Source organism: Perna viridis, chromosome 13, assembly GCF_037379345.1.
Source record: "Perna viridis isolate PV_CMFRI_1.1 ecotype Kerala chromosome 13, ASM3737934v1, whole genome shotgun sequence".
Lineage (NCBI taxonomy): Eukaryota > Metazoa > Mollusca > Bivalvia > Mytilida > Mytilidae > Perna > Perna viridis.
This window is the reverse complement of record NC_142457.1, coordinates 9986422-9999584: the sequence shown is the minus strand read 5'-3', so window position 1 is coordinate 9999584 and position 13163 is coordinate 9986422. Positions and strand designations below refer to the sequence as shown.

The following is a 13163-nucleotide window of genomic DNA, read 5'->3' as shown; positions in this document are numbered from 1 at the left end:
GTTACTCAATGGAACCAAAGTGCAGATTATTAACGGAATTTATGTTTTTTTACATCACTCGTTATTCTACTGCGAATCGTGTATTCATAGGCTTGTCAATAATATAAGATGTACCCCCCATCCCCCACCCCCAAAAAATATTAAAGCGCAAGGATATTGCGTAAATTGACTTAGAATAAGTAGTAGATTTTTCAACCATGAAAAGACATTGCCGAATCTTAAAATTGAGGAATACTTTGTAACATCCATATTTAAGTACAATCCTTCTGGTCATGTCACCACTGGTGATTTTGAGAATTAACTTGCACGTAAGGTAGTTTCACATAGATTAAAATGCAGGGAACCAGGACGCTTCAATAAGAAACCTAATTTCAAAACCGTAATAGATGCTGTGGAAGATTATGCCAGATCATTGATAAATAGGGAAAATGATGACCAAATATTACTATCAGATTGGATACGTTTTATCCCATCGTTGATACTGAATCGTATTGACAATCTCATGAAGTGTGTAAATAAACGACCCATGTCCGTACAAACAATCACGAGGTAGTAAAATATCGTTGCTCACTGCATGACAAATATGTTATCGTCCCTGCGGACAAAGCTTCAAACAATATTGTTTATCTTTGTAAATCCCATTTCCTCTTTTACCTTATCAAGGAATTGGGCATTGATAGTAACACCCAACGTAATACGACATACAAACGTACTACAATTGACAAAGATGAAATCCGTTACAAGTCTCATCTTGTTGCACGATATAAAAACAAACAAAAACAAAAAAAAACAAAAAAACAAAACAAAACAAAGTAAACAAAAAAAACCAAAAAAAAAACCATAAAAAAAAACAAAAAACAAAAAAACAAAATCGGTATTCAAAGTTCAAATATATACCAAAATACAATCATGTATAAAAATCTGTGATTTTGGTGTAATGATTACTGAAATATCAAATCTTTATTGTTCACAAGTCGTTTCACAACCAGGACATATGATTTAGCTATGGACAAAATGTCGTTTTAAATCATGTTTATGATGGACAACATTACCACGAGTGTATCATATTTTTAATATGACTCCTTAAAAAATTATCCTCCTAACATAAAATTGACCGCAAACTTTAATTTGCGATTTTAGTATTTCGTTTTATCTACACGCTTTGAAAATTGAAGTGCGATCTAACCGGTATTGTGACTACCCGACTTGAGTGGTCTGTAAAAGCTGTGCCGTAAGAATATTTTCATGACAATTTGAAGAGGGTTCTCAACATGACACTGATTACCAATTCAACATTGCTAATTTGGATGAAGAGTAATCAAGAGAACCACGGTTATAGCGGTAATCAAACGAATGTGATCCAGGGACAAATACCAGACTTGGAAAACAGACATACACAACAATAATATAAAGTAACTAAAATCATACATACAAAGTAAGAAAAGCAATTGAGCAAATCCGACTCCACTAAGAACATGGACCAGGTGCACCGGTAGAGTAAGCGTCCTCTGCTTTTCTAGAAACACCCGCCGAGTTGCTCATTAAAAGTCAAGTCCGGGGTAGACGAACGGTTCATTTTCACACCATGACAACCGATAAAAAACCGAAAAAGCCAATTTCCGAACTGTTAAAAAAATTGGCTAATGATTGTTTCTATCTAAAAAAACAATTTTTCCAAAATTTGCCTAGATCGCAGTGCTAACTTGATAATACATTAATCAAAAGAATGCTCGCAGCATGGCTTCACAGAATGTTCCAGGAAAAAATGGGGTGTTTGAAGAATAACCCGAGCGTTATTTACGTCTAATGTTTTGTCATTGAAATTTTTCTAGAGCATTCGATCTTCAGTTTTAATATTTTTACTGTTTTATTTGCTATCATGGCACATGTTTTCTGGAAAATAATTATTATAATTTCGACAAATTTGAAGTCTTCATCTTGTTAAAAGTGAGGTAATATATTAAATTGAAAATGAATTTTATGCTAACATATGGTCGATAATTGAAAATTTCGTGCCCCATCATTAACGATGCCATTTAACTTTTGTCTGGGATATAAATACATATACTGAAAACGCATCATTTTTGCGGTGTTCTAATTTCCGGTATTTTCGCTGTGGACATAAAAGCTAGAAATATAGTACCCGCGAAATCAACTATTAACAGTTTTTAATTTTAATCATTTTGTGAAACCGCGAAAATTGATATCCACGGAAATATTCATTTACAGTAGCCAAACATTAGAGCACAGCATAATTTAATCTGACTCCTCAAGGAGGTAGACCTAGGATAAGGGACCTAACTTTTGAAATGAGTCATATGTTTATATCATATGAAATTTCACAATGCCTACCAAGCTTGTATTTGAAGCAGAATGAAATCTGTCCAAGTTACTTTGATGCTTTAATGAGATTTGGTGTGAAATGCTAAATACAAACGTTCTATTGACTTGAAAGAGTTGTGTCCCATACCCTACCTCCTTAATGTTATACTAAAGTCATCGATTATTCAGTCCTTACTCAAAAAAATGCATAACAAGAGCTTATTTAAACATAAAGCCTAAATTAATGTCATACAGCCATACATAAGATTTACTAGAATATAGTTGACGAAACAGGGCCATTTAATGTAACTTTTCCCCTTTATTGATGCTTATTTCAGAAATCTAAACTTCAATTTTGTCATTAAATAGTTTTCAACAGACTTCAAAGAGTTAAGCAATTTTTCGGGTAAAGAAATATCGTTGCTTTTTCTTTCTTCATTGTCTGTAAGTTTTAATAGAATCACATCGGAAAGAAAAAGATTGTTAATCACATAATCAATGCTAAATGTGCTATCAAGTAAAGACCGATTGATTGTAATAAAACCCAAGCGGCAGAAAAGTAATTTATTTCAGGACAATAATATCTAACCAATCGAGCAGACCCTGCTTTGTACTAGTCCAACACGATGATCCGATTTTTTATTGTGTAAGCTCAAAAAGTAGCTGATAGGCGTGTGTTTCCCCACACGGTTGCATTATTCTGATTACCCAGTCGACAAATCGCCACTCATTCACATAGATAACGCGTGCTTGGATGAAAAGCTGCGACTCTCATTTGTACAGAATTTAGTGAAAAAAAAAACAAACTGAAAACCTTACCCATTACCTTCTGAATTCGAGGCGAGTATGCTACTTTAAGACCATTAGTAAGTTATAAAACTATATGTTTACTTATTGATGAATACAAGAATATCAATGACATGTATGTATATTGCAAAGTTCGATATGGTGTATACATGTTTCTAGGGATATTATCAGCGGCAAAGCAAAATTTATCAGCAACAGGTACTGCTATATGCTTACAAGGTACGAAACCTCACTGTTTAAAGTACTTTGAAGTTTATGTCAGAGCGATTTGATTTAGACGTAAGATATATGACTGATAAGTATAAGTAAGCAATTGATGGTTTGTTTGCTTTTTCAAATCTATGTTTTAGTTTAAACTTATTTATTCAGATAAATTTACAAATATTACAAGTATGACATTTAACATTCAAAAACACATTAGGATTCGGAAACAAGCTAAATAAGCCTATACAAAGTTCCATGTCCCTAATATTTATCCTTACAAAGTATAAAAAAGTCACCAGCTTGCGAAATGTTGTTTTTAAACTAACCATTTGTAGAAAATATATTATGTGCTGAGATGCTGAAGGGAGAAAATTAAATTAAGCATAAACAAATCTGTTGCACTTGATTATGAATTTCTGAACTTTATGGAACATATCTATATTTTGTTTTTCACTTAGATGTTCTGGGCCGTACAGCAGAATATTAGCATTAATGTCTATATCATATACATTGGAAAAAAATAACTCATTGCGTAATAAATCATGGGACACTGTAATAGAAAATTATCAGATGACTCGACATGACCACATGAACAGTAGGGAGACGCGAATAAGTAGCGATGAAACAGTTTGATTTAGTTTTTTTGTGGATAAAATTCAATAAGCCACTTGTTTGAACAACGATGCATCTGATCTAAATCCCGTTTAAGACCTCTCCAGCATGTTCTGGAGTATCTACAACAACATAAATACTCGTGTCATCTGCAAACAGCTTTATACTGACACTTATGTCAGATACTGTATCATATATAAATAAAATGAAAAGTAAAGGGCCAAAGATGAAGCTTTGTGGAACACGCGCCTTGATTTGTCTCTACATGGAGTTACTTCCATTCAAAACAACACGTTGAACCATCCCCGATAAATAGTTTTTAAGACACCTGAAGCACATCCCCAGCTTCGTGATCAATTAATACCATTTCACCAAGATGGTGTTCAAGTTCGATGCGATCTAGTAGTTGAGCAGATTTGCCGTTTCGAAGCTATGTTTTGGAGGCATATAGGTTCTGACTGGGTTGTCCGTCCTTGATATCAATTCAGATGGTAAATACAATAATGTGACCCTAGTAAAGTTTCATTACTGATATAAAAGGTAAATTTTGGTAGGTTTATTTACTGCTAGCAACGTATATAAAACTACAATCCCACAGTCATGAAAATAGGTAGCAATGTCATAATTCAGGTTTAAAAATGAATTTTCTTGAAATATTTGTAAAATGTTCTGAACAAGCTCAGATGAAACCCTTCTAGGTAAATACAGTGTGCAAAGATATACATGTAAGCACTCGGTCTATTATGGACTCAAATGTCAAGTTGTGGAAAAAAAGACTAAACAAACTATTTGGTTCGAAATATTGCTATAAGATTGAAGTCATTACTATAGATATTTGCTATTCGTCATCTTGAACATAACTTCACAATGAGAACCAAAATGTTCACAGTGTCATAGGTTTTTCCCCCTTTTGTCTACCTCGGACTTGACTATTTATGACCAAATCAGTTGGTGTTTCTAGAAAGGCAGATGACGATTACTCTATCGACTCTTGGTCCATGCTCTCGGTTTATTGTGAAGTCCAAGATGTTTTTTTCACATTGTTGTTTTTATTACTTCACGTTCTTAGTTGTATGTATCTGTTTTCCCTGTCTAGTCATTATACCTGGATTTATTTTTTCTTCTAGAATATTTGTTCCCTTGATCACTCTTTCTTTAGTGAATAAGGTAATGCAATAATTTAGTATGCGTATGGAGTGTTCATATCACAACTCAGACGTTATGCCAGAGCTTAATCTGGCCGAAACTACGCAGACTTTTTGTATCACGCTAGAGCTCTAACAAATAGGTTTCTGGAACAGGGTCATATTGCTAAAAGATTGAAGTCATCACTACAGAAGTTTTATGGTCGTCATCATGAACTCGTGGATCGTTATGCACCATGAAAACTAATTTATTCAACGGGTCATCGTTTTCCTTTCCTCCTTTGTCTACTCCGAACTTGACTTTTCATGAGCAACTCGGTGGGTGTTTCTAGAAAAGCAGAGGACGCTTACCCTACCAGTGCACCTAGTCCATGCTCCCAGTTTTTAGTGGGGTTCGAGTTGCTCATTTGCTTTTGTTACTTTGCACATGTATGTATGATTTTAGTTACTCTATGTTCTTTGTTGTGCATGTCTGTTTTCCATGTCTGGTCTTTGTCCATGGATTACATTCTTTCGATTACGGCTATAACATTGGTGCCCTTGATTACTCTTAGTAACTGTTGTACTTCTTTTTTTTTCAGAAACATTTTCAAAGATAGAGACTGTACGAAGGATTATGATAAAGATGATGACGATATTTTAGAAAAGGTTAAGATAACTATTGGTACCGTTTTTGGATATTTTTTTCTTAATCATTATTTTTAATCCTTTAAAAGTGGGTAGCAGAACAGTGCATTATAGATCCGAAGAATATGGGAAATCTTGGGGGTGGTAATGGAGGATGTGATTGTGGAAATGAAGGAGGTGGTGTTTACGGTGTTAGGGATTAAGTGAGGGGATGCTGCTAACATTAGATGATGGGACTAAATCAATTGAAAATTGTTTTTGTGTAAGAAAATACAATTTCTGTTTTTGGTTTTTGTTTTTCATGTTACTCGGCTAGTTCATTCGCCAATCTAAATATTACCCGTATATCGTTCTTCCCACGTCTGGTTAAGTTTCGTAAAAAGTCATGCAAAATATTAATGATAAGTATTATTCAAATGATTTGTGTAATGCACATTCTAGTAATAGATTTATCGATGTGATAAAAATGTTTACACTCATGTATATCATGTTAGTTATAAAAAATAAACACTCATTCAACCAGTTGAAAGGTAAATGCATTAACATAAAATTTTAAATAAAATTATAAAGAATATATTTTTTCGAAGAGATTTATATTATTTTATTGTGACAGCACCGTTGTCAGGTATGCTTATATATATAAACTTAAGCTAATACTGCATTGTTCCAGGAGAAGCATTCCGACATTTTTTTGTTGAAATACACTATAATTGCACCGTGCTTGAAGCTTGCAAATAGGATTTTACCTTCCCTTTTTATGGAAATAGAAAATTTGGGGAATTCTACAAAGAACAAAAAAGAAATATGTTTGATTGTGTCAAGGATTAATCAAGTACATGTAAAATAGTGTTAGTACTGGTACTGTTTAAAATGTACGTAGGTTCAGAAATCAAATTCTGGCTCCAACCGTCGATATGAGATGAAGGAGAGGAGTAAAAAATCTCCAAGCAATGGAGCTTCAATAGTTTTATACGAAATGACATACTTGATACTTTGACATTGTATTTGTATGATGTTGTCTTACTTGATACATGTAATTGAATTGGTTTTTCCTGCTCTCAAAATGGTAAATTTAATTATAAATTTGCAGACTATTAATATGTACAATATTGAGAAATACATAATAGTTTTTGGAATGCTGATTTGTATGAAATCTTTCGATGACTTAAATAAAATAACGTAAGGATTAGAAAGAGTTTATCTTTTTAGATTTACAGCTCTGATGGTAGCGATGTATACAAGGTTCTGAAATCACCGTGTATAACAGAGGATATATATGAAGATGCTAGAGATTAGTATCTAAAAATCAAATCGATTAGGAAAAGGCATTAGATATATGATTGATGAATAGAAAGTAAGTTATCAAAGTTAGTCAGGTTGTTTTTTTTTGTGAAAAAAAAAAAAAACAAAACAAAAACAAAAACAAAAATTATTAAACTATTCCAAAAAATACACCGTTTATGTGCAGTTTCGATGGCCATTTGATTTTGTTGGCCGTGTAAATGTTGTATATAATTACGTTTTATATAAATACTCCACATTATTACATATCGTGCAAAGTCGTGATTTTCTTAGCAAAATATTTTTCGGGAGGTTATATGGTGGTTGAATGTTGCTAGAGATAGTTATTGGTGGAACTGGAAGCGTTCGGAGAGGTTGTGGCGGGGTGGAGGTGTTGGGAAAGGTTGTTGTGGTATTGTAAGGGTTGGCAGAGGTGGTTGTCATGCTGGGGGTGTTTGGTGAGGTGATGGTGGTGGTGGAGGTGTTTAGTGAGGTGATTGTGGAGATGGAGGTGTTGGGAGAGGTGGTTGTGGTAGTAGAGGTCGAGGTGGTGGTCAATTTTTCGCAAAAAGTAAAAGTTCAATCGAAAACAAAATTGTAGGTTTGGCAACTTTAAAGATCTGGATTTGAGTACAAATAACTCGGTTTGGAAGTCTAATTATAAGAATTCTAGGGCGATACAAGATGCTCGCGTTGTTTCGGCAAGCTTTGGTATGACGTGTGTGTTGTGATATGAAAAATCTATGCGCAGGTGTTGAATGAATGCTGCCTTAAAGGAAAGGAAGGCGAGCACATTTCACTTGCTATCTATTATCAATTGATTAAATAATCGCAAATTGTTATTTTATACATTGACAAAGAGTTTATGAATACAACAATATTTGTTAATTGTTTATACTATTTTATTAACAGAAAATTGTTATTGGTTATTTATGCCTTGTCTTGGATACAGCAAGTACCATCATAAAACGTGTCCAAAAATTCTTCGGGTTATTTCTGTTCGTAAAGCATTATAGAACGAAGTATAAATCTAGATTCGAGTACAGCTGTGGAAATTAATTATATCTTATCATTCGTTACATTTGTCACAAATGCAATGTAGTGAATTGAACATTTTGAAAATGCTGAGTAAATTCTGCGGTTTATATAACATATTTAGTATCTTAAAAAGCACATACAGAATCTTTAACTGAGAGAAAAGTGAATCAAGAACATTAGCTTATTTAAGATTAAAACTGAAACTGTAAATAAGGGTGTGAGTTTAAAGGAAATTCTTTGATTAGGAAGTAGAATAATGATGAGAGGCAGTTTGTATGTTTAATTGAGACTCAGAAAAGCCAGTTATGTGCATCAGACCATTTGTGAATCAATTTGCGACTGTTGTTGTCTTCACAATAAGAATCATCGAACATGTTTACATCTTACTCGTGTTTGTAACTCCAAAGTTTAATTTTTAACGCGTTTATCAAAGAAATCTAAAATAAAATATTTCATTTCATGTCATCAAGTTGTCATTACTTAACAAATATTTATAGCAATAAACTTGATGAAATAAGATGAATAAACATCTTGTGTTACGGACTATAAAACTTTTCGTTTGTATTTCCCCTACTTATTAAAGTACACAAGTAATTGCATGTTGTGATAAATATCGAATCCGGATACTCATTGTGTGCGTCTTCATACCTTAAAAAAGATTTGACAAATCATGAAAATGACAAAATCTCTCATTGTGTAATGCGTTATTCATCAACGCAATACTTGTTTGATAGTGGAAATGAATTGAATTTGTATCCAAAGGCAATGGGAGCTATCTACATGTAGAACATCACTTTTAATTCATTGATACGCTTAAAAAATAATACGTGACAAATCAATCGGCATCAAATGTTACGGATAACGTTTTTTGTGTTAAATCTCGGATATCGCATGATAATTGTATATGGACAGCAGTGTTCTGACCCTATATGTAAAGTTGATTGGACTTTTGATGAACTTCCGCATCTTTCAGACCAAGATGGACTGTGTGGACAGAATTGTTCTCAATCTCTCGTTTGTGATCCTTGCAAAATAATAAGTTCACAGAAAGGTAAAGTAGTAGCAATTATTTTGTGTATTCCAAAAGAAGAAAGAAAAGCAAAACAAACAAAAAACAAACACACAAACAATTAATAAAACTAAACCAAACAATCTAAAACATAAAGAATTTACACTGTTACAGGTCGAAATCGAAAAAAAATTCTTTTAAACTGTAAATCTAACTACATGTATTATGAACGTATGGAAATAATTCATTGTTTTCACTTGATGTGGGGCGATTTTCAATTGACAAAATGTATTTATATATTTTACGCTTACCCTACCGATGAACCTGGTCCATGCTCAGAGTCCTGGTTGATCATTTACTTTAGTTTCTTTGTACGTGTTATTTTGGTTATTTGGTATTCCTTATTTTGTATATTCGTTTTATTTTTTCGAGTCTTGGTTACCTTGATTACCTTTCACTGTATAAAAAGGGGAAAGGTTACGCACTAACACAAAAGCACAATAGTCAGAACGACTTCATTCTAACCATTATTTCATAAAAAATCAAAATTTTGCTTAATATTATGAAAAATGATAACTGATACTCAAAGTAACAACAACCCTACCAACATGGAATATTTCAGCTAAAGGCCAATCAATGAACGCATAGAAAACACTCATACCACAAGGGGAGGCTGCAGCTGCTAAAAACAAACAAATAAACAAAAACAAAAAAAAAAAAAAAAAACATTATACATAGGTACAGGAAAGTCAATGCCCATATATACTCAAGCAAAAAAATATAAATAAATAAACTGAAAATAGTAACGGAACAAGACAGACAGAATCCAGAAGATCCCAACTTGGGAAAGGCGCAAAAATGCGGCGGGTTTGAAGTATTTTGGAGTGATCACAACCCTCCACTTTAAAATCTGGCCACTGTGAAAAAAACAAGCAACTGAGCAGATCTAAAAATAATATGTAAAACGTCTGAGTCTCTTGTTTAAAAGGAAACTAAGATACTGCTTATACGTAACACAAAGGCACAAACAAAGGACTACTAGCATTTAACTGACATGCCAGCTCTAGATCATTTTAAACCTACCCAAAGTTAAGTCCTCATCGTATGTTAAATCAATCCCATATCTTCCCATGCGGAGGTGATACCCGTAGTACCTCACAAGTCATACAATAAGGACACAACCAATGTTATGCCAAAAACTGTTTTTAAATATAGTGTGTAAGTTTCTATGCTAAATGTTATCTTTAACGATTTGACGAAAATATCATACATGTGACTAAATTCCTTGCGAAAAAGAACATTCAATGGTTTAGTCATCTTTTTGGCGTGTATTGCATTTCCGTGCTTTATGAAGAATATTGCCATAAAACATAGGGTAGGAGATACCTGCATTAATCGTTTACAAGTACTTCTGCATTTAAAAATGAGTTCCTTGTATCGGATGAAAAATTTTGTGAATGTTTAGAGGCTTATGTAACTACAAGATTGCAGTCATCACTGTAAAAGTTTTATGGTCGTCATCATAAACTCGTGGATCGTTACGGTGTATACATCTGCACCATGAAAACTGATTTGTTCCACGTGTCTTAATTTCATTTCCTCTTCGTCTACCCTGGACCTTACTTTTTATGAGCAATTCGGCAGGCGTTTCTAGAAAAGCAGAGGACGGTTGCCCTACCTGTGCACCTGTCCCATGCTGAATAAGTTTTGTTACTTTGTATGTATTATTCTAGGTATTTAATGCTCGTTATTGTGTTTGTCTGTTTTCCATGTCTGGTGTTTCACCTGGATTACATTCGATTGATTTCAGCTAAAATCTTGGTTACCTTGATCACTATTCTATTCCATTAGCTTGTGATATAGGAAACCTTGATGTAGTTTTTTGTCTGGAATATATAAAGATTTCTGTCGTTTTAAACATTTATTCATTGATTTTTTATTTTTCTTTCAGCGGATCAAATAGACCTAAAAATTAAATATTTTACATCCTCAAAATCATTGTGCGATTATGACGTCGATAACATAGTATATTTTGGCGTTGCCCTGATCAACAAAATGGATTTTAGTTTTGGGTAAGAAAATAAAAAAAATACTTGTACATCCGCTATTATTTTCAGACTTTGATTATTGGGAAGCATTCGACACGAAATATGTTAAGTTTCGTGAGGCACGAAACCTTACATTCTGTTAAAAACAATTTGATAAAGTGGATGCTATGGAATTCTGTAGGTTTTTTTTTCACTAAAAGAAACAAAAGCGGTAACTAACATACTAATGATAATATTAACAATTAAAACTTTACCAGTCAATTTGAGTTTTTTTTTTTCAAAAAGATCTTTCGGTCATAATTCGCTATATATAATATCATTCTATTCTAAACTATACATATTGACTGTCAATTGTTTTTCAAATATATTAAGAAATACAAATGTACCCTCTTTTTGTAGTCCAGTATATCTAAACATGCAAAACATTTTAAAAGTATTTTTGAAACTTTGTTTATTCTTCTAAATCACTTGAAGAGCTAGCGTGAAGTCGTAATTGTCAAACCACTACATTTGTTTATATGAATAGAGACTTCACAAGCATCCTTCATAACGGTAAGTGACTGTGGTTCATGTATACTATTCAACAACAGAAATAAAACCACAATTTCATAAAAAAAAATATTCTGCGGGAATTTCTTATAAACAACAATTTTATAAGGATAAAATGTTGATTTTTTCACATTCTGCGTGACACAGTATCAGAAACATTACGTCTCATAACCAACAAAAACCTAAAAAAACAAAAACAAAAACAAAAACAAAAAACAACAAAAAAACGGACGTATTGGAATAGATAGCCGAAATTTCAGTTTTTGCTATTTATTGACTATTTCTATTAGATGATGCTTTTTAATAGGTGATTATACGGATATTATTATTATGAATATGTGTTATCTTTCGCTAAATACTAAACCGAGTTTCAATCCGTTTAACTGAATACAGGAAAATAATGTCAAAGCATTATAGCAGAAGATAATGAAAAAAAAATGGCTACAAGCGATAACAAGAAACCAATGCGATTGATATACATAATGTACACAAAAAAACTACACATAAAAATGAAGTTATATGTAACAAAACCAGGAGAGCATAAAAAAAAAACGAAATCCGAAAGAAAATAGTAAATTCTTTTTGCTAAAGATAATTAAAAGTGATTTGTAACAAGAATTTACTGTTCATACTAATCAAAACTACACAAATCTGTTCAATACATTTATGTTTGTTTGCAGATATGCAATTAACTCTTTAAGCTTTTTTTATCCGTTTTAAGTGCAAGTCCTTGGTAGCATCTGGCAAAATATGCAAACATCTGAAACATGTATGTCAGAATCCACCAATATTACATAACACTATTAAAAGAATTATTCTTTATTTGAAATGACCACTATTTGATTTCTGCAATACTGTACATGTTTAAAACGTTTGCATGAAAATGTTAGAAAATGGAGGTTATTGATGAATTTAGATGCCCATAAAATGTTCATTTGCAGTCTATATGAATGAAAATAAGTCATTTATAGTCACATTAAAAATATTTTATTCCTTGATTCTGATGGGGCAAATAGTCAAATTAACACATCAAAGCTATTGGTATGACATATCATACCTAGTGCCTGGCATCAATTTCACAAAAAGTCGTAAGTGTAACGCTGATCGTAAGTAATGACGTCATAATTTACGATCAATTTCAAACTTACCACATTTTTGTGAAACCGACGCCTGAATCTTACAGAAGCTGATACCTGAAAATAAAGATCTAGAGTATAGGTTGTCCGTATAGCGAGTATATTGTTGGGAGCATTGTTTGTGGTCAAACAGTAGTTAGATAATTTGGTTGTGATCTTTTTGTTAATAATCTACAGGTTGTTTGCGTATTGTATCATTGTGCTTTAGATTTTATTTGCTCTGCTCGAATAGTTACATCAAAATATAATTAGTGATAATTATGCCTTGACGCAAAGGCAGGAATGTTTAACACAAACCATTGAGACAAGATACTGTATTATCTGAGTGAATTTGTTTTAAAAAATAGTTATATCCCCAGTTGTTGGTACATATAAAAGGCAGGTT

The 13163-nt window shown here is 32.7% G+C and overlaps 1 long non-coding RNA gene across 1 annotated transcript; it reads left to right on the top strand.

The window, feature by feature from the left end:
• Nucleotides 1-6492: 6492 nt before the first annotated feature.
• LOC148599511 (uncharacterized) lies at nt 6493-11955 on the top strand. The gene is made up of 3 exons (XR_015917776.1): nt 6493-7071; nt 9010-9087; nt 10997-11955. It is a non-coding gene; the product is annotated as an uncharacterized LOC148599511 (long non-coding RNA).
• The last annotated feature ends 1208 nt before the right edge of the window (nt 11956-13163 follow it).